The sequence below is a fragment of the Eleutherodactylus coqui genome, chromosome 3, assembly GCF_035609145.1.
Source record: "Eleutherodactylus coqui strain aEleCoq1 chromosome 3, aEleCoq1.hap1, whole genome shotgun sequence".
In the NCBI taxonomy this organism is placed as follows: Eukaryota; Metazoa; Chordata; class Amphibia; order Anura; family Eleutherodactylidae; genus Eleutherodactylus; species Eleutherodactylus coqui.
Genome location: NC_089839.1, coordinates 290,065,324 through 290,091,333, shown reverse-complemented (window position 1 = coordinate 290,091,333; position 26,010 = coordinate 290,065,324).

Below are 26,010 nucleotides of genomic sequence, written 5' to 3'. Positions count from 1 at the left end.
TCACAGACTTGTTACTGGTTTATGGGCAGATTACATTCTCCTTGACATAGGACATATAAGTCCTGCAAAATATAATGACTGGGATTCCAGCAATGTTTAACCCCCTAAACACATACAATTCTTTAAAGGGACACTGCCATCACAAAGGGGGAGTTATTGAACTCTATTGAAAGACAAATTTACTATTTTTGGCTTTTTTTTATTTCAGCATTTCTATACAAATACACAAGAAATACAAAATATCACCTCTTGTAAAAGCACTAATTTTTAAGCATCAATGTTTATACCCAGGACTGCGACAGTAACAAGGGATCGCCCTCTATGTCTAGAGGAAAGAAGGTTTCTACACCGACATAGAAGGGGATTCTTTACTGTAAGAGCAGTGAGCCTATGGAACTCTCTGCCTGAGGACGGGGTGATAGCGAATTCGATAAAGAGTACAAGAGGGGCCTGGACGCCTTTCTTGAGCGATACAATATTAAAAGTTATAAATCATTAATACCTTCAGAAGGGTCGGTGAATCAGGGATTATTCCGATTTCCAGATTGGAGGAAGGAATTTTTTTGTTCTGGATTGTTTTTTTATTTTTTTATTTTGCCTTACTCTCGATCAACATCGGGGGAGGGGGGGGGGGGGGGAGGTTATAGACTGAACTGGGTGGGCATATGTCTTCTCCGGCCTTACATACCATGTTACTATGAACGGAGAGAAAACTCACCAATTTACACCTAGGAGTTGGGAATTCCACTTTCCTGCAGGAAGCAGGAAACTGGGATCCCCGGGGCCGAACAGCTCCGTCTTAGAACATAACTGAAGAGCGCCAAACGGAACCAATTGACCATAAGGGGCTCAGTTTGCTTTTCACTCAGCTGGTCGGCTTTAAGGCAGAAGAAAGCGCTGCATTCAGAGCTTTACGTCCGGCATTCTGTGCCGGATCTGCTATGGAACCCCCTAATAGGTGGAGGATTCACAGGACAGAATGACAGCTTTATTATTCTTTTGAAAGACCTAGAAAAAGTCTATACAGAAGCCAATGACTAGTGTAGCTATAAATTAAGTCTGCCTGAAGATAGAAATAGCTGTTGTATAACTACATACTGCATTTAGAGTGTCATTATTGATGGGTTTATCCTCAGTCTTTGTGCCTTCATACCTATACAGTACAATATACACCCAACAGCATCATTATCATATACTACAAAAGGACCGAGACATTTTTTGCCATGACACGCTATACGAAAACTATATTATGTCACTGAGGGATGGGGGTTCAGGCTAGGCTGGTGTAAAAACTAAGGCCGGCACAAAAATTGCATGTCGGAAAGGGCCGGGGCTTGGCTGTCTGACGTCCAGGCTCCTGCTCTAATGGCTGGAATTTGTGAAACCTCTAAACAGGGGCCTTTTAACCCCTCACATGCTGCAGTGAGTAACCATCACTGGCGTAACTATTGGGGATGTGGTGCACCCGGGCCCAGGAGCCTTAGGGGGCCCATAAGGCCTCTCTTCTCCATATAGCGAGCCCGGTACTATGAATAAAGCATTATAGTTGGGGGCCCTGTTACAGGTTTTGCATTGGAGCCCAGAAGCTTCAAGTTACAACTCTGCGTTAAGGGGTTAAAAGAAGTTAGGGTGACCCCAACATAAACTTGTGCACCCGGGCCCATGAGCCTTTAGCTACACCCCTGGTAACCATGGTATTTAATTGGACAAGGAGGGGGACTCCCTGTCACCCATTGGCACCCTGCCATGCAATTGCAAGATGCTGATGGATTGCCATGGCAACTAGAGACCTGGTCAAGGCCTCCAGATCTGCCATGCAAGCCAGCCTACCAGACCTTGCCTCTGGCAGGGTCTAACAGAGCTGTCAGACGTACACTCCAGTACTCTGCACTACATAAGTAGTGCGATGTGATATACTAGCAATCAAACAATTGCATCTTCAAATCCCACTGAGGTAAAAAGTGTAAAAAGTTAAATGAAGTTTATTAAAAAGAAAACTGTAAAATGTTTACTTACAAAACTTTATGGAAAAAACAATTGGCCATCACCACGGTTGTGTGACCGCTACTATACAATTATGTCCGTTATCCTGCACAGTGAACATTTAAAAAATAAAAAAAAGACAGAACTGATTTTCTTATTCATCCACCTCCCTAAAACCACAATAAAAAGTGACCAAAGAGTCACATGAACTAAAATGATATCAATAAAAACAATCTCCCACAGCTCATGTTAGGTAAAAAAAAACCAAAATGTTGTGTGCTCTTGAATGCGACTATGCGCTCCCCCCCCCCCCCGCAAAGTTTTTTTGTTTACTACTTTTGCAGAATAAAACTTCTAAATATGGTGCCCGCCATCTCTCCAACCCATTTAGATGGTTTGTGATAATCAGCATGTCTATTGCAAATAAGGGTAAGCTATATTCACATGGGCGAGCGCGATATTGGGCCAGTTTCCTGCACAAGATGCACAAAACTCTCCCATTATTTGCTATGGACGAGTTAAGAAGAAGAAAAAATATATCACATTGCACTTGCATCACACACTCACACATGCATTATGGGTGCCATGTGATCAGATTTTGAAACTTTTCCTATTGAAATATGTTATTTTCATGCATGTGAAAACGAAATGTACCATGATGAGATTTTCTCATAAAATGCCTCTGCCATGGTTACCATCCACCCCGCCAGAGCCTACAGAAAGGGCCAAGCGCTTAGTCCAGCGCCGTTTCCGTAACTCCCATTCACTTCAATGAGCGCTATGGAAACAGCACTTCGCTTTTTCTGAAGGTAGCTGGCACAGAGCGCCCGTTTTTTTTTCCATCTGTGCCATGAAAAACAAATATAGAAATACCCCTTTAACACTTATCTTTGAGCACATCTCTATGAAGTGTCAAAAAATAAGTAAAGGTGAAATTCTTGTCCATCCACCACCACATAACATGGGAACCTTTGTATGTAACTAATGCTTGTGCCATCACTAGTGAGTTGTGTGCCTCATAGCACCACCTAGAGGTAAAGAGCATGCATGACACATTGTCCGCTCACAGCAGGTGCCCGAGCTACACAACCACTTCACCCCTTCCTGTTTACTTGAGGCTGTAGCCTGCGGCTTGGCACAAGACCAGGACGCAGGTGCATTAAATGAAACCCAGAAACTACTGAATTTTATAACATTGGCCATAAACAGGAAAAAAAATAACAGCCTAACAGTTATTGCATGTATGCTGTGTTTCTTCTCTATAGACTGGAGCATTTTGCTATGACTTCATGCAATCCCTGCAATACTTTGCCGCTACTAGAGGCCACTGTGCAAATGGCGCATACTGTCATACTGTCTCTTAGTTCGGATACCATAGTCTCATGACAGATCCCTTTAAAAAAGTTCATCCCCCATCTACAAGAGAGGAGATAAATATCTGATCATTGGGGGTCTGATTGCTAAGATCCAAGACCGGCTCACCCGACAGCATGCAATGCATACTCAGCTGATACTGTATTCACCGCTATGGGGCAGGCAGATCTATGTACTCTGCAATCTCTCTCCATCCACTAGTAATGAATGGAGCATCGGTCACACATGCACCATTTAGCTGTATCGGTCCCAGGATTGTTGGGAGTCCAGCGGTCGGATCCCCAGTGATCAGACATTTATCTACCATCCTAAGGCTAGGGGGATGAACAGAGGCGTAACTTGAAGCACCTGGGCCCCAATGCAAAACCTGGAATGGGGCCCCCAACTATAATGCTTTATTCATAGTACTGGGTTACCTATATGGAGAAGAGAGGCCTTATGGGCCCCCCAAGGCTCCTGGGCCCGGGTGCAACCGCACCCCCTGCATCCTCTATAGTTACGCCCCTGGGGATGAATATCTTTAATAGGAAAACTCCATTCAATTAAAAAGGGGTATTCCCCTCTTGGGAATGCGATTTTAATTTATTTGAGGTTTATTTACAAAATGCTCCGTTCCCCAGATATTGCAGTTATTGATTCCTCTGCCTGCTGGTTGTTTACTGCTCGGTGCCAGGAATACAGACCTTCTATGGAAATAAAGCTTGTGGCTGAGCCGAAGGCTAGTACGCATGCATTCCCAAGATCTACATAAAAGTGCCTTCTCTACTCTTTCCATAGAGGTTGTGGTCGGTTTCTTTGGCAACAAGCAGTAAACAACCAGAGGGAACTAATTAGCTGCAATATCTGGAGAACGGAGCATTCTAAACAAACATCTTACGGTTGAGTACATTGTATTGCAATTTCATATACAATGGAATAGGATCACCTGGGCTGGAATATTCCCTTAATTATTAACTCCAAAATTCTATGCAGATTATTACATATTTAAATAGAATCATTCATGTCCTATGAGCACCAGGAACTAAAGTTTATGGACTCCTGGAACAGTGCTGTGAAGTCTAGGAGCGTACTTTTAACCCTTTGCAATCCAATTTTGGATTCAGGGTTTCCTAGGGGTGTTTCTCTTTCTGCCATTATACAATGGCGCCATCTGCTGGCTAGAGCCATTACTGTAGTATGGGACATGCTGGAGAGGCCCCCGACAGCAGAGCAGCCAGTAATAAACAGTAAGAATGCCCTGCTGGACGTCTTCCGACATCAGAGCTGTACAGCCTTCAATCAGAATGTCTTCAGGCGTCAGACAGTGGAAAGGGTTAATACTTATCCAATTTCTCTTTCGTTTAAAATCCCACTCATTCACACGAGCATGTGTATTTCAGTCCATGAATTCGAAGCGTTTTGGACCATAATACACCGATTGGCTGAGCTTCTACCCATCGGCAGTTTTTCGTGTGCGTAAATACGCAGTGTTCACGTAGGTTCCCTGTCTATTTACGCACGGCCATTGATTTCAATAGGCTATTTCAGTGTGTAATAAGCGCCAAGATAAGACATACTGCATTTTTTTTTCTTGCGACGGAAGGTGGTGTAAAAAACACACAGGTGTAAGTGAACCTATTGACATCAATGGGCTCTATTCACTACGTATTACACACAAACAAAATATGCGCATAATACGCTGCGTATTTACATTTGTGTGAATGAGCCCTTTAACTACTTTATTCGGTTCATAAGACAAGACAGGTTTTCTTTAATAGAACTGCAAATCAGTCAATAGTAAATGATAAAATTCTTGCCACCAGCAGCCACCACTAGGAGGAGCTCAGGCTCTTGTATGTGATATATCAGCTGGTTCAACATGCAAGTGCCTGTACACAGTGCATCCCACTTGTGCATACATTTTATCATTAATTGCTAGGCTGCACCTGTACTTCATGGTTCCAGTTCCAAGTACAGGAGTAGCCCGGTATTTAGTGGTGAGATGTATGTACGACCTGTATGTACTACCAGCAGCTAGAATGTCAATCTGCTAAACATTCCCCCAATTTTAGGATTTAGTCGTAGCTTTGTGCAGGGCGGCATTGGATTTAGATGTAGGGGCTCTTTTAAACGCGCTAATAAATCGTTCGGATTCCTGCATCCTTAGTCGTTCTATTTATGCATGCCTGAAACGGAATGATGGATAGGCGCATGTAAACAGACTGTTCATCTATTAACGACTACCTGTTTACTGTGAATGGAGGCGGGTGGGCACGATCTCCGGCCGATCGATCTCCACTGAGCGATGGTCATTCCTGTGTAAAAGCATGGGGACGATTCTCTGGGTCGAACTGTCCAGTATCTGCAACCCAACTGGTCATCCCATGTAAAAGGGCCCCAAGAAGTTAATTGGATGTATTTAGATAAACAATAACATGATGTTCAGTGGTGGATCTAAGGGACTTGTCTCCATTATCCTTCCACCATCTGTTGTAACCCAGACTACACACTTGTATTCTGCTCATCCTTTCTAAAATTTGCTCTGGTCAGGAACAGTCATTGATTATAAATTACCTGCCTTGCTGCCTTCGCACCACACCCCATAGATCTGCCCATCCAGGTCTTTTCTAGTGGAAAAAAAAAAGTAGGAACAGACCCCTAAATTTTCCTTTGAGAACAGCCCCCATCTCCCCTGTACTAGAATAGAACGCTATATGAATAACCATCTTGCACTTCTAATTGCATCTACTGTAGATGCGAAGCCTTTTCTATTCTTCATGCCTTACCCAGGTTTGTCTTCAGTTTAGTTCTTGCATTGTATTTATTAACTGTCCTATATGGCAACTAGGTCTACAGCCAGCTGAACAATGCAACCTGTGGCCAATGTTATCCTGGTCAGTACTGTCTTGTCATCATAAAAACCGTGCAATATCGCAACAGTGCCATCTATAAAGCTATGCTAGTTCCAATGCACAACGGCTCCCACAAATAGATGACCAGCAGGGCCGCTGGATTCATGGATTTATTCTGATTGCCAGAGTGGAGTTGGAAAGGAATCCCCCCCCCCCCCTTAAAATGAGGAAAATTGGCTTCTACCTCATTGGGGTTATTTGTCTTCCTCTGGATCAACATTGCAGGATAACAGGCTGAACTAGATGCTCGTGTCTTTTCAGCCCTACACACTATGCGTGCCATAGCCACAGTGATCAAATATTGAAGGCTTCTTAGGATAAATCAATAAAAAAGTGCCGGAATAACCCTTTCAAACTAAATAAAAGAGGATGCAGTAAGCCTTTACATTCCCCTAGTGGTGGCTGTAGGTACCTAGAATTACCATATAAAAGTAGTGTTTCCATCTAGGCCAAACAAAGCCACAATGGGATCACTGCTTTGTATGTGGTGGCCCGGGAGAACAGAAACAGCTGAGCACAGCTCGGCTGTTTCCGTAACTCCTATAGAAGTCTATGAAAGTTACGCAAACTGCATATCACAGTGAGCTGAGGCTATGTTTAGGGGTCCCATTTTCCTGCTCTGTTATGTTACAGCAAAGGGGAATCCCATGGCCAAGCTGATCCATCTTATGATGAAAACGAACAGTGTCAAACTGACCTTATTGACTTGCATGGTGTCTATTTGGTCTCCATTCAGCTGTCTGATATTCTACCGGATGACAAATTCCTTAAGGAAGGACTTCTTCCAGTATTTTGTGCCAGATGTGCTTTTGAGCCTCCGAACGCAGATGTGAACATAGCCCAAGCTGTTTTTGGAACACTGCAGTTATAGAAACAGCATACCTTGCTGTGCTATTTGTGCAACCCCCATTGACTTCTATGAGAGTTCTAAAAACCATGTAGCAAAGCCTGGTAAGCTGATTCCATCTTCCCAGCCACCGCATACAGCCTGGCTGGGGGCAGTGGGAGTCGCAATTAGATATAGTTGCGGGTCACACGTACCTATCTGAATTTTATGGCATATCCTGTGGATAAGCCACAGGAATATAATGGGAATACCCCTTTAACTATATCTATGCAGGGGATTTGAAGCTCTGTGTCAGAAGAGACTTTAACGGTAAAGATGTAATAAGAAATTAAATCACACAACGTTAAATAAATGGTGCTGAAGAGTTAATTTTGCCTGCAAGCAAACATCTCAGACTGAAATTTCCCATGAAATTTCCACACACCGCGTCCAAAAGGAAACAATTTGTTACGCATTTCATTCATTTTAGAGGGTTAATTAGCTGATTAAAAACAACCCCCAGTCATTAGTATTATAAATGAGATCTGTCAGTGGGAACTGTGTAGATGTATGAAAATAAGGAGCTTTCGGTACAATTATAGCTTTGTAGAAGTCACATTTATGTGACAGAAAAAATATCTTGTTTGAGGCCAGAGGAAGCTATTTTGAAGACTGAAAGTATACAATAATCTACATGACAATGAGCCCTGTAACTGCTGCCCAATGAAGTTATTGAAAAATATTTTTTCCTGGGCAAAACCAATACACTGCATTATGCCTTGTGCAGACCTCAGGGGCGGAGCATGACAGACTGGTGTGCTTTCAATCCCTGTAACATGCTCCGCCCCAGAGGTACTGTGTTAGGCCTAAAGCAGAATCAGCCTTATTTGGCGGGTTATTTTAAAATAATTCAGCTTTATAGTTAGTATCATTAGGCCATGCCTCCCTAGTCATATTCAGAGACGTTTAAGAAGCTGAGATATGTGAAAGCTGTCTGGTGGGGCCCTCACATTGTAGAGTGACACATGGGAAACACCAAGGTCAGATCATTTCCTTAGTTTACAAAATAGCAGTTGTACAGCATTTCACTTGTTCTTTGCATCAGTTTGGCAGGCACCAGGCAGATAAATACGATCTACCCATATCGAAGATTCCTGGACATAGAAATGGAAGTGGAGAATTCAGTCTACTGCTAAAGTCCTATCTTACAAAGTTCACCCCTAGAACTGCATATGGCACTCCATATGGAACTTAAGGAGTTCTATGCAGATTTACCTTTCCCTTGATGAAGGGAAAGAGTAAGCAAAACTCCCATAGTAGCTATAGTGGCCACCTCTGCTGCATACCCACTTGGCTGTGTATTACACCACCAACGGATTTCAGTGTATTCACATTCAAAGTTAGGTCATCATGGAAAATAGCCAACCAGAAGTCTGAATAAAAAGTTCATAAAAATGTAAGGGGGGAATGGGGGGGGGGGGGGGGGGGGGTGGACGCTAACCTAGCACAGTCAGGTAGATATACTTGCTAGTTTATTTAGAAGGATAACAGTATACCAATGGCTTTTGAGTACAGCACTAAAAAAGAAAAAAGATGTTTATTGTAAAAAATGCTATTTCGATTGATGTTATAGCATAAATGCTGAAGTTAATGTGTATTATGTAACCGATGCGGCCCCCATGTACACCAAGTGCTCTCGATACTGGTCTTGGTAGCCATCACTAAAGGTTTGCATAATGGGGTACCATGTTGAACTGGACGGGACATGTGTCTGATGGATGAATGGTGGGGCATATCTTGTCCTGCAGGGTGGTACTTGTGTTTGGTACAAAAGGTAGGGTGTGACATGCAATTGTGGTTGTGTTGGCAGTGGTGGTAGAGAGAGCAAAAGTATGAGAGGTCAGCGCAAGGTTTGTGTGGCCTGAGTAACAAAAACTGAGTATACAAAGAGACAGTCGATCCCACACGAGCAGAGGAGCTGAGACAGTGCCAGCATTGCCAAAGTATTGAAACAATTGTCTAAAACTGTGTGCCAAGTTAAAGTGACTGTACCCATGATTCAGCTGCCAAGTAGAGACTGTTATTCTTTACTGCAACGTGTGAACCATCTCTTGGGTGGTTTTACATCTGCACCCGGGGTTCCGCTTTCCTGTTCGGTTTGGGGAGCAGGAAGGGGAATCCCCGCAGCCAAACTGTTCCATCTTTGGACCAAACTGTGCCGGCTGGACACCATTGACTATAATGGGGTCTGCCCACTTTCCGCCCAACTTTTAGACAAAAGAAAAAGCGCTGCATTTTCCGATATTTTCAGCCAGATCTGCGATGCAATCTCTAGTTGGAGACTCCAACGCAGAGGTGAAACCACTCTTAATCCACCTACTTAATTAAAAAACTCCCATTTGGATCCTTTTGAAAATAAATTATGGTTATTAGTCACATTGTATAGAATGCTGAGGAAATTAAAGCATATGCACCATGTAAATGGAACAGCAAGAATAAACTATAGAAGTCTTTCTCAGCAAACAAGACTAGTGGTAATACACAGATCACATGTATTGGAGCTAATCATTTTTCAGAAGAGTTGCCTATTCTGCTAGTCTGCCAATGATATGCTAACCACTGGGGTCACTGCTGCTCCAAAACCAGCTTTTCTCACTGTTAGATGCAGGAAGCACAGTGGCCATTGAAATGAAAGGGGTTTTCCAAGAGTTAGTTGATTGGTGGGAGTTCATCGCTTAGGATCCCCACCGATAAACTCTGGTGAGTGCCACTGTCCCTTCAGTCCATACCAGGCACAGTGCTGTACATTGTATAGTGGCTGTTTCTGGTATGGCAGCTCAGTCCCATTTACTTGAATGGGCTGGAGCTGCTCTCAGGGCATATAATGAATAAACGTGACATCTCTGGCCTGAGAAGCGGCACCGACGCTCACCAGAGTACTGCCGTGTTTTCAGTCAGCTTATCGGGAGGGATCCTGATTGATTGACCCCCACCGATCAACTATTGAAAACCTATCCTGAGTATAGGGCATCAATGCTTTACTCCTGGAAAACTCCTTTAACATGTCTGTTTGTATGGATGTTGATGACCTCCGAAGCCGCACAAGCTGATCAAGCTTTCACCGCACTTAATCTCTAAACTAGTGACAAATTAGAAAATACTCCAATTATCCATCTTGAGCATTCAAAGAATGCCCCATTATGTTAAAGGACTATTACACATAATGAACACTTTCGCCCATCTGACTATGTAAGGCCTCGTGCACCTGCGGAATCCAGCCCTGACTGCGGCGGGTAACTGTGTGCAGGCGGCGGCTTTTGCACGGACATCCAGGTTTTCTGTACTGCGGATGGTCCGCACAGCTCGCCGTCAGACATGCACAGTACAGAGTTTTTTGTTAAGTTCCTGGTTTTCCTGTAGAATCCGCAGCCCATCTGCAATTGGTCGGGCCGCTGATCAAACGGCTTCCACTGATTTCAATGGAAGCCGTCCATGTGGGAACCTGCAGGAAAATAGAGCACACTGCGATTTTTCATCCGTGAATGGAAACCACAATTAGTTTCCACTTGTGTGTATTGCATGCTATGGAGGGTTATTGCTGTGGAATCCGAAGGCAATCGCCCGCTCCGGATTCTGCTACAAAAATCCACTGGGGTGCGTTGGGCCTAAAGGTGCTGCAGATCACCCGACAAACACTCATTTATGAGGAGACTGCATCTTTTAGGTGGCACTAAGGCATCTGTATACAGAGGTGTGCTGCCAACAGTAGAACTCTATGTGCCTGCTTGGGCACATACAGCAAGCAGGGGCGTAACTATAGAGGATGCAGGGGATGCGGTTGCACCCGGGCCCAGGAGCCTTAAAGGGCCCATAAGGCCTCTCTTCTCCATATAGGGAACCTGGTACTATAAGTAAAGCATTATAGTTCAGGGCCCTGCTCCAAGTTTTGCATCGGGGCCCGGGAGCTTTAAGTTACGCCTCTGATGACTGCCCTGTGGATATGGGGCTGAACAATCAGAAATGTCAATCGGGGCTGATCCCTGGTAGAGAATCTGCCAGTGAAAACAGAGCCCAGCAATGACTACAATAATACACATACCACAGTTAATTGGTTGATGCACCAGGGAGGGCTGCTCAGGGCAATTAAATCAACCCCTACATGGTCTTCTATAAAAGTGTATGCTGGAATTCCTATACATGCAAATGAACTTGCTATTCTTGCAAATTGTACTGCGTGAGCGCGATCCCATGCCGAGAGACTCAGCCCAAACATCGTGCTCCCCAACGGCGCGTTAGAGGATCGGCAAGTATTTCCCATTGTTTTCAATGGCATACTCGCATCGGTGTGCAATGTGTTTTACTGTCCCTTGCACAAATCATTTACCGTCTTGCAATGCACAAATCTCACGCGAGTTTCTCGGCCGCGTGCCACCGGCCTTAATAGGAGGTATTTATATTCACAAACCTCCGTTAGAACCGATAACGTATTAGAAATGCGGTTGTTGCGCCACACATACAGAATATGTAAATGCATTGTAATAGTCTTCCCAGCATTCAGTCCTATGCTCGGAGGGCGAATAATCTCATTTACAGCCACTATATAATTTAGTCTACAGTGTGACAGGAACAAAAACACAATGGTGACAGCTTCCAGGAAACCAATTAATCTGAATGCTTTCATAATGTGGGAAAAGTGGAGAACCCAGAGGAAACCTAAATACATACAAACCCCACGCAGACGCGTCCTGTGCTGCGACAGCCAGAATATACGTGAGCGTACAGCAAGACTATATTTCACCAAGCCCAGATTTACACATATAAAAGTCTGTATGTATTTTATCCATATATTTTTTTTTTACTTTTGCATGTACTTTATTTTTCACATGCGCAAAAAAAAAGGAATCGAACCCAAATGCTTCCGTCAGCTTCTCTTACCAATGGATCTGTGAAATGCAGTGTCTGTTTTGCAGCTTTTTTTCAGCATCCCAACCGACTTAAATGCAGGAGGCAGAACTCACATGAGTATAACTTGTTCATTCCGTGTTCACAAAACACTGACGTCTTCACCCACGTGCAGTTTCACATGTTGTGTTTTTATTTCTGTAAAGCTAGGTGCACACTTGTGTAAAAAAGAAAAAAAAATCTGTGGTACATGTATCAGTTTTTCATGTCTGCAAAAATCTCAAGGAGTGATGTTACCCCTTCCGACTTGCATCACAGGCCTCTCACCAGCCAAGCCAGATTCCTACTGCACACTGATGAGGGACAACCACCCCGAAACAGCTGTCTGTGCGTGGATTCTGGCTTGGTTTTCAATTCCCAAGCCAGAATCACGCTGTCTTAAGCAACGCTACGGAAAGCGCAGCCGTGGCGTCCACGAGCAGAGTCATAGCGATTCTCCACTTGCGAGATTCAAATTGCAGCATGCTGTGATTTTCCGTGGTGAGCTTGTCAGATAGGCTCAGTGCAGAGAACAGTCAGCTGTCTCCTGCTCTCCACCGCGGGATATCGCTACGCCCGTGGATGGACAGCCTTAAATAATAAATGGAATGGGCGGACTACAATACCCAGAGAGGTTGCCAAAATTAGGGTTATATCATTTAGAAAAAAAAAAAAAAAAAGACAGCTGAGGGGCGACTAATAACTATGTAAATATATCAGGGGACAATACAGAGATCTCTCCCATCATCTATTTATTCCCAGGACTGTGGCTGTAACAAGGGGGTGCCCTCTACATCTAGAGGAAAGAAGGTTTCTACTAGAGATGAGCAAGCGTACTCTGTTCGGGTGTTTTTGCACTCGAGCATCGCTTTTTCTGAGTAACTGACTACTCGGACGAAAAGATTCGGGGGGCGTCGTGGTGGAGCGGGGGGAGCTCTCTCTCCCCCCCCCCCCCCCACTCCCCTCTGCAACCCTCCGCTCACCCCCGACGCCCCCCGAATCTTTTCGTGCGAGTAGTGTCACTCGCAAAAAGTGGTGCTCGAGTGCAAAAACACCCGAACCGAGTACGCTCGCTCATCTCTAGTTTCTACACAGACATAAAAGGGGGGTCTTTACTGTAAGAGCAGTGAGACTATGGAACACTCTGCCTGAGGATGTGGTGATGGCAAATTTGAAGACCCTAAAAGGGACCTGGATGCCTTTGAGTGTAATATTACACATTGTAGTCACTTATGACATCAGAAGGGTCGTGATCCAGGGATTATTCCAATTGCCAGATTGCAGTCAGAAAAGATTTTTTTTCCCCTTAAATGAGGAAAATTGGCTTTACTTCATTGTTTCCCCCCCCCCCCTCTGGATCAATATTAGGGGAGGTAATAGGCTGAACTAGATGGACATGTATCTTTTTTCAGCGTAACCTATGTTATTATAATCACTGATTGACTGATCTTCTATAACTCACCACTAGGTGGCAGTACAGCCGGGTCCAAGATAAATGATAAAACTAGACATCCGAAAAAAAATTGAAATTCATCCAAGAAGTTTCTGTACAAAATTTCCCAACAAGGAAATGCAACAAAAGAGAGCGGGTCCTTAAGTTCCAGGATGTCTGATAAGCGATATATACAAGCGAGTCACCAAAGCTGCCACTTCTGAGAGGGATCTAAATACCTGAGATGGTATCCTATCAGAATGGGATGAGGACACTCCACAGTGGTGTCACTTTCCACTCCTCAGTAGAACCAAACAGATGCAGGATTCAATGCTATTTAGCCTATAAATGAACCAAGCACCCTAACTATATGGCAAGGTTTCTTAGTGGCTTCTATAAATGGGGCACAGAACTCCCCATCTTACGTGGCAGCATTGAGAAGGCCTGATAAGTCTTTCATTATAAAAGCTTACCTCCATGTGGAGTGCTGGAGGATGGTGTGGAAGGTTCTGACGATCAGACTATTTAGTCAGATGCTATAGGTAGTACATTGGAGGTTTCCCTGCACCTCCAATTAGAAGGACCTATTTGGGGTTACTGGTCTTTATGGGGAACGCGTGCCCCCAGTCTTTGACCATTCATTCTCTCCAGTACTGACCCGCTGAATAATAAATGCAGACATAACTATAGTCATAGACTGACAGAGGACAACATTGACACCATGGATGGCAATAAACTACAATATAAATATATATATCTGCACTATAGTGTTTTTAAATATTTTCGTTTCTATGCGCAATTTTTTTTGTTAAGCAATTAAATAAAAGTTATATTTTAAAGGGATCTAATTCATAGTTATTGCTTATGGCAAAAGCACATTTGATTTTAATGTTAGGACTGGATTGGATTCTGAGTCTATTTCCTCCTTTCTGTCAGAATGATGTTAGAAGCTCATTTGATACTGAATTAGTTAAGGGATGCAGTAACAAAACTCCCCCAATGAAGAGTCGCCTGGGTGGAATGTATCTCACTATATGCAGGTCTGTTGTATGCGGGGGATGTAAGTAGATCAAGGAGTCCTATATCATCAATTTGTGATATTAAGACACACGGGCAACTAAGTCACGCAATATTGTAGCGTTGCTACAATGCTACAAATCGCATGTATATGAAGCCCATGGGTTCCTTCACACATGTGATGTTTTGTAGCATGCGACAACCCGACACAAAAACCTCGCAGGTCCGGAGATATGCCCGTGACTCGTGAGGTTTTGTAGCCCACGTTTCCCTATGGAGCCTTCCTCTCTGTTGCATCGCATGAAAACGCGGTTTTCGTGCGATGCGATGCAACTTTGACAGTAGGAAATCCTACTGTCAAAGCTATAGCACAGCCCTAGCTGCAGAAAAAAAAACACATACATCACCTTACAAGCGCTGTCCAACGCCGCAGCAGCTTCTCTCTGGGTCTCGGCACTGTTTTTCTTCATCATCACCTGGCCGGGGATTGAAAAATCCCCGCCTCCTGGAAGCAATGGCTGCGATTGGCTAAGCGTCAGCCAATCACAGCCAGCGCCTCCAGGAGACCCGAGGAGAAACAGTGCCGAGACCCGAGGAGAAGCTGCTGCGGCGTTGGACAGCGCTTGTGAGGTGATGTATGCGTATTTTTTTTTATTTCTCTCTTCAGCTACAGCTTATTTTCAGGATAGGGCTTATATTTCAAGCCCCCCCCCCAAAAAAAAATCCTTGCATGTGGTGCTACAAAGTCACGGTATCACCGCGAGAAGCCACAGCGATATCGCACGGACCAGCGATGTGATATTGCTGCGAGTTTTGTTGCAGCGATGCCATGTCGCTTGTGTGAACGAGACCTAATTGAGGAAAATCTGTAAGCCTTCCTTTAGATCCCTTGCTTACTGGTGGACTGCTCATTGGAACATATGTAATTACAAATGAAGGAATTCAAATATTTGGGAGTTGTGGTATCTTCTAAGCCTCAAAATCATATTCATGCCAATTTGCTTCCATTGATGTAAAGGTTTGAGGATAAGGTCAACGTCTGGAATCACTTCGTTGATTATTGGCAGGGGAAATCTTATTAAAATGGTTTGGATGCCACAACTACTTTATATACTTCAAAGCTTCCCAGTTTAGATTCCATCACAATATTTTTTAGCCTTTATACTATTTCATTGTGGAATAAGAAACCCGCTAGAATTAAATCAGAAGTTTCAATTGCAACAGTTGAAGGGGTGGAGAGAAACTAATGAGGTGGGGTTGAATGGCAGATTAGTTTCTAAAATGACAGGTTGTAGCCCCCTTGTAACAGTGTGTGAGAGGGATGAAAGGAGCAATGAAGAGGGACTATATCCAACCATTACATTAACTTATGGAATACATTTAGGCAGATTTTGCAGTTAGACGCATTTACTATATACACCCCACCCAGGAGGGACCCTAAATTGCTTTTTTTTTTTTAGGTTGGAGGGATTTTCACCACGGGAGAAGAGAGGGGTAGTGTTTTTGAATAGATACCTTTTGGGGGTCTTTAATAGTTTTGAACAGTTTAGAGAGTTTTATGAGGTTCCAAATAGTTTTTTTCCCCAAGTTCCTTTAGTTATGACATGCATTTGCTGCTCAGGCCTGGGGGCTTCTGGAGCTACGAAGGGTAATATCTCATTTATATAGACCTATGCTTTCTAGTTACAGAAATTCCCAATAAAGGTAAAAGAGAAATGGGAAGGAGATCGAGGCCATATTAGCTATAAATGGGCCGCAGTATTGTGTATATCTGAAAGTCAGTGAGTATCACAATTATATTCAGTGCATAGAGTTTATCGTAGTTTATTAAAATTGTTTAAGTATTAGGTTAAACTCGAACAGTCCGAAATATTACCTAGATGGTGCAGATTTGATATGGTCTGAGATGGAGTAAAATTTGTTTTTTTTCTGCACCGTTCATACTTTTCTTTTTTAGATTTTTGTTTTGTTCATCGCTGCATTCAAAACCCTATCATTTTTCTTTATCAACAGCGCTGTGTAAGGTTTTTGGGTTTTTTTTGCAGGACGAGTACTTTTTAATGGTAACATTTGTTGATCCAGGCAACGTTTTAATCATTTTCTATTACGGTTTTTGTAAGGTGAGATATCACACGTGATTTTTTTTTTCTTTTTTTACATAGTAAAGGTAAGGTTTTGATGTTTTTATTTTTAATAGTTTAACTTTTTATAGTACTTCCGTATAGTAGTGCATTCAAAAGCCTATAAGCTCAGCCAGAGGCCACTGTAGCTGACAGACCCGGAGGTTATAGTCAAACTCAGTAACATAGCAACCCCGTCGGGACCCTATGATCACATCACGGGGGTCCGATGGATGAGAGAGGGAGCCCCCTCCCTCACAGCCTTTTACATGCAGTGGTTGCACTGACCGCGGTTTTTAAAAGGTTAAATGCTAGGGATCTGTTTTTGTTTTTGTTTTTCAGTCCCTGGTGCTAGAACAAGTGCCCTCCTTTGACAGCCGAGCACTCACCCAGGCACATGACACCCACACTAGGCTTCTAATGCAGAATAAAGCCAATTGACGGCCGCCGTCAAAAGACATCTGGGCGGTTGTTAAGGGGTTAAATAAAGTTAGGATTAATTACATTGTTTGTATGCTTATGCAGGTATAAATGTGCAGAAATCAAGGGGTAATTGTACTCAAAAATATAACGTCAATGCAAAGGATTGATCATCTCTCACCACTAGGTGGCAGTACAGCTGGGTCTAAGACTCCACATGTTGAAACTAAACATCCAAAAAGAAACCAGTAATCCGTCCAAGAAGTTTCTGTACACAATGTCCCAACAAGGAAATGCAACAAAAGAGAGCGGGTGCTAAAGTTCCAGGATGTGTCTGATAAGCGACACTTATAAAACTAGTCACAGAAGCTGCAACTTCTGAGAGGCATCTAAATACCTGAGATGGTATCTTATCAGAAACTGATGACATCACTCCGCAGGGGTGTCACTTTCCACTTCTGAGAAGGACCAAACAGATATAGGGCTCTAAGCTATTTAACCCATTAGGAACCAAGCACAATATATGGCACTTGCTGCATGGCATTAATCAGGGTCAATGGTAAAAATATGGCATGGATTTAAAGCTTTTGCAGTCTAGAAACCAGAGAAGACAAAAGCAGCTTGTGTGGCTTCTGCCTTCTCTTCTGCAGCCTACATTAGCACCCTTTCCAAACGCAGGAGTCATTGCAGGAGCTGCTGCTACTGAGAGCTATTTAAGCCAAGCAACAGAGCAACTGTTGAAGCGTGGCAACGTGTGCAGATTCCAAGGGTGCTAGTTTTAGGCCTCATGTCCACGGGGAAAATTGAATTTTAAAAACCGCGCGGGTCTCTTACACGTGCGATCCGCGTCCATAGGGAGTCATTGGGCACCCACAGGTAATTAAATTCCTGCGGATGTCATTTTCCCCAGGTGTGCGGATCGCACATGCAGGAAACCAACTGCAGTATGTGCTCCATTTTTGTGCAGTTTTCTCACATGGAAAGCTCCCGCAGCTTCCATTGCAGCCAATGGAAGCAGTCTAGATCCGCGGTACGGGCACAGCTGTCACTGCGTCCGTGCTGCGGGAAAGCAGGAGTTTTTAAAAAAAGGTCAGCACGGCGCATGCGCCCGGCATCGGCGTCCCGAGTACAACAGCCGTGCAGAAGAAAGAAGATACAGCCGCAACGGAGGAGAGCCCCGCAGCATTCAGACAGGCAAGTATATTGTATTTTCTGGCCTCATGTCTGCAGGCCAGGTGGAATCCGCTGCATGATTCTGCATGGGAAAAACCATGCGGACCCGTGGACATGAAGCCTAAGTGTGCTTGTTCAAGTGTGCTTGTTCAAGTGTGCTTGTTCAAGTGTGCTTGTTCAAGTGTGCTTGTTCAAGTGTGCTTGTTCAAGTGTGCTTGTTCAAGTGTGCTTGTTCAAGTGTGCTTGTTCAAGTGTGCTTGTTCAAGTGTGCTTGTTCAAGTGTGCTTGTTCAAGTGTGCTTGTTCAAGTGTGCTTGTTCAAGTGTGCTTGTTCAAGTGTGCTTGTTCAAAGGTCCCCTTACACAGGACTGTCAGGGAAACATTCACTACAGAACGGCCGCTGTTTAAACTGAACGATGAGCTTCATCGCTCATTTTTTATGCAGCTCATCGCTGATCGTTCAGCTTAAACAGCCGCCGTTCAGTAGTGAACGGCCACTGTGTAATCTCAATGAAGAGAGGCGGGAGAGCGAGAGGAGAGAAATCTCCTGCACTGCCCCGCCCCCCTGCTGGCCGGTCAGTGAACCAGCCAGCTCTGCTAGCTCCCATGCAGGAGCACGGGCGCGTGGAAACACAGGGACGAGCGTCGGGCACCGTTTGCCCGACAGTCATCCCGTGTAAAGGGACCTTAAGTGTGCAGGCTATCTATAAGCAGAGATATGGTGAATGAACACTTAGCTAACTTAAATGAATTCAAGTCTCCAGTTTCAGATAAATTACATCCTAGGATACTAAAGGAGGCAGAATAGCTAATTGTTAAACCACTTGCTGTAATCTTTTCTGTATTCCAGAATTTTCAAAGTCCCAGAAGGTTGGAAAAGGGCAAAGGTTGTCCCCATCTTCTAAAAAAGGAAGAAGGTGGATCCAGGAAACTACAGGCCTGTGAGTCTGACTTCTATTTTGGGGAAGATCTTTGAACAAACATTAAACCGCATATGTGCAAGTACTTGCATGAGAAGTAATTAACCAGAGCCAGCATGGGTTTGTGATAAACAAGTCATGCCAGACTAATTTAATTTCCTTCTATGACATAATCACTGACTGGGTTGATCAGCAAATGCGGTAGATATAGTATATCTATGTGCAGAGTTTATACGCAACATCACTTATCGACAGAGCAGAAAAAACAAAACCAAAAAAAACAAGACAGATTGTGCATGACATCGATGCCCCAAGCAGCGATATTCCTGCTCACACAGCAGTAAATCGCATAGAGGAAAGAGTACCACGGAGGCCATTTCTGAACTGGCACACCCAAACACGTTTGCGAAGTTGGCAGATGAGGGGGATGCCGTTACAGGGTTAGCACTGCTGCAGCAGGAGATGCCATCTGACCGCCAGGGGGATGTCTGCTCCAGTATGAAGGGAAATACAAGCGCAAGTCCTGTTAGTGGGGAACTGTATTAGAGGGACGGACAGGGCAATTTGCCACAAAGACTGGGATTGTCAGCTTAGAGATCCCCTTAACCTTATTGACTGGGACAATATGCTCAGAAATAAGGAGCACGGACAATAAATGGAAAGTTTTTAGAAGAATCTTAAATATTTACTGTGAACAGTTCACATCTTACAGGAATTAAAGGGTTAGAATTAGGAGGAAATCAATGTGGCTCAATATGTAAAGATGTAAAGGGGGCAAACAAACCAGAAGAAAGCATTTAAACTACTAAAACAAGAAGGCAGTGAAGAAGCATTGAAAAGCTATAAGGAAAAAATAAATGAAATACACAAAAGCAGCAAAGATGGAGACATTGCCAAAGAGTAAAACTAACCCTAAACGGTTCTTCAGCTATATTAATAGCAAAAAGATTAAAATGGAAAAAGTCTTGGCCCTTTAAAAAGTCATGAGAGAAAAATAGAGGGTGATGAGGAGAAAGCAAATCTGTTAAATTGTTTTTTTTGCTAGTGTATTCACTCAAGAGAATGAAATGTGAGATGAAATGCAGAATGACAAATTAAACTTTTCATTAAATGTCAGCAGTTTATCCCAGGAAGAAGTGCAGAAGCGGACTTAAAAAGATTAAAATAGACAAATCATTGGGTCCCGATGGCATACACCCCCGGGTTATAAGGGAATTAAGTACTGTAATAGACAGATCATGATTTCTTATATTTAAGGACTAGAGATGAGCGAACGCGTTCGTCCGAGCTTGATATTCGTGCGAATATTAGGGTGTTCGGGATGTTCGTTATTCGTAACGAACACCATGCGGTGTTCTGGTAAATTAAACTTTCTTCCCTGAGACGTTAGCGCTTTTTTTTGGCCAATATAAAGACAGGGAAGGCATTACAACTTCCCCCTGCAACGTTTAAGCCCTATACCACCCCCCTGCTGTGAGTGGCTGGGGAGATAAGGTGTCACCCGAGTATTGAAATCTGCCCCTCCCGCTGCTCGCTATGGATGCATTCTATATGCGCTCAATGGGGCCAGCGGCAGCAGCGCTGACCCCATTGAGAACATATAGAAGACAAATCCTTCTTCTCTGGCACAGCTGTAACAGCTGTAGCAGAGAAGAACGATGTTTGCCCATTGAATTCAATGGAGCGGCAATACAGCATGTTCCACTGAATGCAATGGGCTGCCGGCGATCGCAGGATGAATGGTCGGAAAGGGGTTAAATATATAACCCCTTTCCTGCAATTCATCCAGAAATGTGTTACACTAAAAATATATACCGGCGTATAAGGCGACCGGGCGTAGTATTCCCTCCTGGAGTCCACGGCAGAGTATTGCTTTCTCCACGAAAGACTTTAAATCCCTGCCTCCAGAAGCACATGTGCCTTCAGCCAATCACAGCCAATGACAATGATGTCATTGAATGGCTGTGATTGGCTGTGTTTCTGGAGGCGGGGATTTCAAGGCTTGAAATCCCCGCCTCCAGAAACACAGCCTATCACAGCCATTCAATGACATCATTGTCATTGGCTGTGATTGGCTGAAGGCACATGTCTTCCTGGAGGCAGGGATTTAAAGCCTTTCATAGAGAAAGCTTGTCTGCCGTGGACCAGGAGGGAGTGACAGCCTGCAGGAGCACCGCAGATCATCTAAAAACGTAAGTAATGCTTTTTATTCTTTGCTCCACTGTATTGCCGGCGTATAAGGTGACAGTTGGGGGGTCGTCTTATACGCCCCGTCGCCTTATACGCCGGTATATATTTTTAGTGTAACACATTTCTGGATGAATTGCAGGAAAGGGGTTATATATTTAACCCCTTTCCGACCATTCATCCTGCGATCGCCGGCAGCCCATTGCATTCAGTGGAACCTGCTGTATTGCCGCTCCATTGAATTCAATGGGCAAACATCGTTCTTCTCTGCTACAGCTGTTACAGCTGTGCCAGAGGAGGACGATCTTTATGCTGACAGTGGGGGGGGGGGGCCCACTCTTGCCGCTATTGTGGCTTAATAGTGGGACCTGTGAACTTGAGATGCAGCCCATCATGTAGCCCCTCGCCTGCCCTATCCGTCACTGTGTCATTCCCATCACTTTCCTGAATTGCCCAGATTTTCACACATGAAAACCTTAGCGAGCATCGGCGAAATACAAAAATGTTCTGGTCGCCCATTGACTTCAATGGGGTTCGTTGTTCGAAACGAACCCTCGAGCATCACGGGAAGTTCGTTACGAATAACGAACACCCGAACATTTTGGTGTTCGCTCATCTCTATTAAGGACTCTATAGTGATGGGGTCTGTTGCAATGGATTGGCGGATAGCAAACGTGGAGACCATATTCAAAAAGGGGTCAAATAGTGAACCTGGAAACTACAGGCCGGTAAGTCTTACTTCTATTATGGGAAAAATATTTAAAGGGTTTCTGAGAAATGCTATCCTGAGTACCTCAAGGAAAATAGCTGTATAACGCCATACCAGCTTGAGTTTAGCAGGGGTCGCAAAATTATAGAATAAACCAAAACACTCTGGTCCTTAAGAGATTAAAGTTTAGTAGAATTTGGGGGTGTCTGAGTCTTGTGGTCATAGGACGAATGTCTAGAACCGGCCTTCGTTTCAAGATTGTGTGCACATTCATGGGTGTTCTAAAGGCAGTGTCAGCACTTTTGACTATGCAAACCTGCTGAGAGCACAATGTAGGGGTGGTGGAGCAGTGATTAAACATACCTTTGTCAAAGGTTTTATTAGCAGCAGGACTAAATGAGCTTTTATTTCCCCTATGCACCACTCTGGCTAATGCCCTGAAGGCAGACCTTCTCCCTGAATGGCCCTCTCTCTCCATTGAGGTGCTTGACAACTGATTGACAGTTGTAAGATGCAACCAGGAGACCATTGCAGCTGTCGGAGCAGAGAGGTAGGGCAACTCAATGGAGAACACTTCAAGGAGAAGGCCCACACATCCAGGGCACCTACCAGTGGCACATTTGGGATAAAAAGTTAATCAAAGCTATGTTTGATCCTCGTGCCACCGCCCTGTATCCACAGGTTTGCATGGTCAAGACTGCTGACAGACTCCCTTTAAAGCTCTTGAAAATAATGGCTTTCTAGTAGTGGAGATAAGAGAAAGGTCATAGATTTTAGCATAAATATGGCAAGGTCCAAAACCCGAAACCCAACGGAGAGGCTTTTCAAAAATATGGCCGACCAGCATTACACTATTAATATGGTGCACACTTGCAACATTTGCTATTCTTTGCTGTACGCACATTGCTGTTTGTATAAAGGAGTTCATAGGAGCTTTACCAACAAAGATATTTATCTCATTGTGGGGGTCCAAATACTGGGATTGCCAGCACTCTCGAAAAGGACACCTCCTAATGCCACACGTTAACGAAGCTGCAGTGTGCATGCTCAGCCACCACTGCCAGAGATACATGTGCGCAGATATCTTCCCCTTCTCCTCGGGAAGTGGAAATCAGTGATCATACATGCGCTCTGCAGCTCCATTCCCATACAGCATTCAGACTGCATCATTCTTAGGACTGCTGCGGTTCCCAGCAGTCAGACATTTGCTCCCATCTTGTAGGTAGTGGATAAATCGCTTTGGTAGCAAAAGACCATTAATGTTCTTCAAACTAGAGACTAGAGTTTTGCTGCCATTTTTTATTTTTCCAATGCATTAACCCTTTTCAATCCAATTTTGAATTCAGGGTTTCCTCTTTCTGCCATTATGCAATGGCGCCACCTGCTGGCTAGAGTCAGTACTGTGCTATTGGACATGCTGGAGAGGCCCCCGACAAAAGAGCAGCCAGTAATATACAGTAAGAATACCCTGCTGGACGTCTTCCGACATCGGAAGCTATACAGCCTTCAATTAGAATGTCTTCAGACGTCAGTGGATTGGAAAGGGTTAAAAGTAAACTTGATGACCTTACAAATAATCATAGTAAAAACTATCTACAGCTTTAGGTTTACAACTCCTATGCAGTCAGATCATGCAATTTTATGTTACTCCCTCTACATCTTCTTGCTAATCCACAAACCATAAGGCTGTATTCACACTCAGCATTTTGTGGTGCTGCTTTTTGAACCGCAGCAAAAAAAAAAAAAAAAAAGCATGCATTTTTCAAAAACCGTATGCATTGTTAAAAACCACACGCATTTCTAGAAACTGCATTGGTTTTTAATAATGCATGTGGTTTCTGAAAATGCATGCAGATTGTGCTGCAGTTCAAAGCTGCAAAAAAAAAAAAAAAAAGCCATCTTTGAATGCAGCCTAAACGATGGGGCAGAGCGACACCTGATTGCAGGATCAAACTACAAAAGGTTTCTTTGTAGTCAACACGGTATCCATACAGACACATGAGCTGTGTACACATCTTTAGCAGTCAATAAAGGCAATAAAAAAAAAAATAGTTACAAAATTATACACACAGTACGGTTTTTCATACATTTGTAATTCCACCCTAATCTAAGTGATGTTGTTTGTTCAAGAAATGACAATGTGACATGTACAAAATATTATAACAATTCTGCAATACAAAAGCTTATCTGACAGAACAAAGCATGTAAACAAAAAAGAGGAATGTTAAACTGACATCAGTTGAAAAAAAAAAAAAAGTTTTGGCGTTACTTTTTACAAAATCCCCAGCCTATCCCATTTCCTCTACAGGCGCGAACAGAATGGAAACCAGCAATCAGTCATAGTGGAAAAGTTTAGGACAATATTTCTTTTGTTTTGGGAAAAAATGGCCCCTGGAGAGGTGACACCACCTCAGCAGCGTGGAAGGAATGAAGGAGCCCGAGACTGAGTCAACTCTGTGAAGCCGACTGCACTTTTAAAATTTTCCAAAACAAGGAGTATCCACCATGTGCTTTTTAGTCACATTTCCTATGAGGGCGAGAATTTAGTTTGTAGCTCTTAGCTTATTAAAAGGGTTTTTTTTTTTTAGGCATTTACTATTGATGACCTATCCCCAGGATAAGTAATCAGTAGTTGATCGGCAGGGATCCACCAGTCAGAATCTATGTCAACCAGCTGATCATCGAGCCTGCTGTCGTTGCAGCGGGGGCAGACGTCATCAGGGTCGGAGCCAGAAGTGTAAAGGCTCATTTAGACCCAACGATTCTCGGTCAAAATTTGCTCAAAGCAGTCTTGAGTTAGAATCGCTGGGTCATTTTACAGTTTTCGTTAACGATGAGTCTTATCAGGACCAAGCACTGAGTTCTCAGCGGGATACCGCCGATACTATTGTTTCAGCTGGTATTGCGCTTGGAGAACACAGCAGAAGTATGCAGAACACAGCGCTTCAGCTGTCTTCTGTATACCCTACTCTGAGCGCTCAGCAATACCAGCTGAGTGCTCCGTGAATACCGGAGTATGCAGAAGACAGCGCTCCAGCTGTGTTCTGCATACCCCGGTCGGAGCGCTCAGCCGTAGAAGAGCTGAGCGCTTTTGAGAAGAGAACTGCTGTATGCAGAAGACAGCACTAAAGCTGTCTTCTGTGTACAGTTTGAGCCTTCATTTATACACTTATGCAAAGTAAATTCTCAAAACTGTCACTCAAACTGCCATTTGAGTGATTTTTGAGCCATGTAAACGCACGCAACAATTCTTGCTCAAAAGAGGTCTTTTGGGTGATAATTGTGTCTAAATGGGCCTTTACAGTAAGGCTTTGTTCCTAATACAGCCTTGACCATCGATGACGATGGCCAGTCTTACTGCACTGACTGCGGGCCAGATGATCAGCTGATCACTAAGGATCGCTGCCAATCAACTATTAATCCCGCCCCCCCCCCACGCAAAAAACAAATTTTAAGGGCCCATTTACACAGCCATATGCTGTTCATGTATTTCACAGACAGCACACAGACCCATAATAGCTTATGTGGCTATTCACTTAGGCTTAGCCCGGCTGCACACGACCGGGTCGAATTCTGCAAAGCAGGAGCTCACAGCGGAATCCATCACTGTGCTCGGCCGTCATCCGCCCGTACCTGTCATTTTGTCTTCTCTTCTGTACTGTGAATGGTCCGCACGGCTCGTCCTCGGACATGAGCAGTATAGATTTCTTTTTTTTTTTTTTTTTATATAAAACGTCTGCTTTTCCGACATCATCTAGCGATGACATGGAAGCTACGACTTTTCCACAATGTCAATTTAAGCCATCAAATTCAATGGAGGCCGCCCACGTTGAATCTGCACAAATATAGCGCATGCTGCGGTTTTTTGCTGCGAGCGGAAAATTGCAGCTGCTGTTCGATCGTGTGAGCGGAAATGCGGATGCTCTATTGGTTTGAATTGATGCGGAATGCCGCGGATCGTCCGCACAGGAACCCTTGCGGATTCCGCAATTCAAACCTGGTCATGTGCAGGTAGCAA